The 3,332-nt window shown below is 37.7% G+C and overlaps 1 pseudogene; it reads right to left on the reverse strand.

Annotated features, from left to right (window-relative positions):
- Positions 1-778: 778 nt before the first annotated feature.
- LOC126057310 (olfactory receptor 8H1-like) lies at positions 779-1,729 on the reverse strand (annotated as a pseudogene).
- Positions 1,730-3,332: the final 1,603 nt, after the last annotated feature.

Here is a 3,332-nt window from a genome sequence, read left to right on the forward strand (position 1 = left end):
TAACTCTATGAACCAGGAACTATTTGTTTTTCACAGTTAAGAAAACTAAGGCTTAAAGTCTTAGTAACTTATTAAGGGTCATGCAGCTAATAGGGTAGCTGACCTGGAATCTACCCTGGAATGTCTAACTCTAAAACAAGTGCTCTTAACTACTGTGCTATACTTTTTCTCTGTATAATACATAAATTAACTTCTGAAAATGTTATCATTGTACCAAAAATGTAGCAATTATCCTTAACTGAATTCTTTAAAATTGGTTACGCATGGAGGTTAGTATGATATAGTTTAGAAGAAAAAAACCACCAAACCAAACCCATTGCCATAGAGTCGATCCCGACTCATAGTGACCACATAGGACAGAGTAGAACTGCCCTACAGGATTTCTAAGGAACAGCTGGTGAATTCGAATTACCAACCTTTTGGCTAACAGCCAAGCTCTTAATTACTGGGCCTTGAGGGCTTCATTACCTATAACTAAATTCTCTGAAATTGGATATGCATGGAGGTTGGTATGATATACTTTAAAAAATGATACCGTATTTTCTTATTTTGCACATTAATTTCCCTTAAAAGTATATGTATTTACTGGTCTCCAATTACAATACAGGTTTCTAAAAAAACTTATTGCTGGAGATGTCTAAGAACATATATAGTTAAGTAAAGAATGGCTGAACAGAAATAGAGATTAATTGAAAGACTAAATTGTTATGAGAGAAAGACCAAAGAAATACCTAGTAGGAAAGAAAGAAAATATGAGATTAAATAGGGAACATCACTGTCATCTTAAATGTCTCATGCTCTCTCTCTTCTGCATAACTCTAATGAAAGCATTTTTCACTTCTTTGTTCCTAAGACTATAAATTAGTGGATTCAGCATGGGGATCACAATGATATAAAAAACAGAGGACACTTGGTCCTTTCCCAAGGAGTAGGACTTACCTGGCTTTAAATAAGTGAAAATCATGGTACTGTAGAGGATGGTGACTCCTAGGAGGTGAGAAGCATGGGTTGAGAAGGCTTTTCGCTTTCCTGAAGTGGAATTGATTTTCAAGCTAGTGGAGAGAGTGGATGCTTAGGACACAGAGATTGTGATAAGAGACACCATTAACATGCAGCCAGAAACAACAATTACCATGATCTCAATGTAGTGTGTGTCAGTGCAGGACAGGGCTAAAATTGGGGTTGTGTCACAGAAAAAGTGATGGATTACATTGGAATCACAGAAATGCAAAGCGTTTATGCAAAGCACATTGACAAAGGAGACTCTGAAGCCAATCACATAGTATCCAGTGATGAGGGAGCAGCAGAGTGTCGTGGACATAACAAGCGGGTATCGTAGAGGGTTGTAGATAGCTACGTAGCAATCATAGGTCATTGAAGAGAGGAAAAAAAAGCATTCAGTGGAACCCAAGAAGACAAAAAAAAACATCTGGGTGAAACAGCCCACAAATGAAATATACTTGGTAGAAGTCAGTAGGTTCTCTAAGGTTTTAGGGGTAATGACAGTTGAGTAACTGAGGTCAAGGAATGACAGACGACTGAGGTAAAAATACATGGGGGTGTGAAGCTGAAGATCCAGGTGGATTATTAGTATCATGCCTGCATTCCCCAGCACAGTAGCCAGGCATATCAGGAGAAATAGAGTAAAGAGGACCAGCCGGATCTCTTCGGAGTCACTCAATCCAATGAGGACGAAGTCAGACACTTTTGTATTATTCCTTCTACCCATGGTGTGCAACTTCTCTAAACCATAGGAGATTAAAGTTGATACTTAGCATCAGTGACTTCGAACAGGTTTTTGTTTGGATGAATGACCTGGCATTAAAAAAAAAAAAAATTGCTTCGTGTTTCTAGAAATTGATAATGAATAGTGGTTTACAAAATATGACTGAACAAAATTTTAATTTTATTACCATGTATAAATATGGGTATAAATGAATATTGGAGTATTACATAATCAAAAAGTAACATATATTATGTAATTAGCATGGAATTACCAGTGTTCTTAACGCTTCTGTTTGCTAACATGTTTAATCTCCATGGAAACATCATACAGTAGGTGTTACTATTATCCACATTTTCAGATGAGAAGATTGGCACAGAAGTTAAAGTAATTTATCCAAAATCAGAGCTTGTAAATGTTGGCTCTGTGATTATACCATGTTAAGTTTATTACAAAAAGCATGTTCATAACACCATATCTTTAATTATAATTAATTTCAGCCACAAGAAAAATTCAAAACAGGTAATAAGTAGAAGTAAGTAGGAAGTAGAAACATAGTTTTAATGCATCCTTTACTGTCCTCTTGCTTCCAATATTATTTAATACTACCGACAAATCAAAATTTTCAGGCTTTGAGGTCTTTACTGTCGTGCATTAAACTTAGAGACCACAGAATATTCATTTCCAGAAGACATTTTGTTTTCTTCATTTGACCATTAAAAATCAAATTCCTTCTGAAAGTTATATCTCCAAAATACGTACACTGTTCATATACAACTGATTCCATCAACTCTATATATTTGTTTCCACAAATGCTGGCATTACTTAGGTTAAAAAAAGCCTGAACCACCAGTAGCTGTCAAGTCAGACTCTTAGCGACCAGGTGTGTGTGTGTGTGTGTGTGTGTGTGTGTGTGTGTGTAAAAATATTCTTCCTAGAATGTCTCCATTTTATTTGATATGACCTAAACCAAATTAAAACCCCTTACCTTCCAGTTGATTCTGATTCATAATGACCACATAGGACATAGTTCTACTAAGAACTGCCCCACAGGGTTTTCAAGGCTGTAAAACTTTACAGAAGCAGACTGTCACATCTTTCTCACATGGAGCATATGATTGGTTTGATTTTGGGTTAGCAGCCAAGCCCTTAACCACTGTGCCACCAGGGCTCCTTGATCTGACCTAAAACCCTCTAATTTTGAGAATCATACTTACATTGAGCCAAAGTTGGTGAAATTTTTTTTTCTTCCAGTACTACCTGACTAGAATTTTGTCAAGTTTAAACTTCTCTTCCAAAAAAAAAATATATATAAGGGAGGCGGAGCCAAGATGGCAGACTAGACAGAAACTTCCGTCGAGCCCTCTGTACACCAAAGACCCCCCAAAAAAGTGAAACCAGTATATTTGTGACAAGCTGGGAGCCCTGAACATCAAAGGCAAACTTAAACAATGAACTGAGGGGCAGTGGGAGGAAGAGGCCTTTCAGAAATGGAGTTACAGGACCTAAATCGCAGGAAGCCCTCAGGCACCATCCCCGGAGCAGCGGCAGGGGCAGTGCCAGTGGTGGGCTGGTACTGGCATTCGGCTGCAGTTTCCTCAGGGAGAAG

Source organism: Elephas maximus, chromosome 13 (assembly GCF_024166365.1).
Source record: "Elephas maximus indicus isolate mEleMax1 chromosome 13, mEleMax1 primary haplotype, whole genome shotgun sequence".
In the NCBI taxonomy this organism is placed as follows: Eukaryota; Metazoa; Chordata; class Mammalia; order Proboscidea; family Elephantidae; genus Elephas; species Elephas maximus.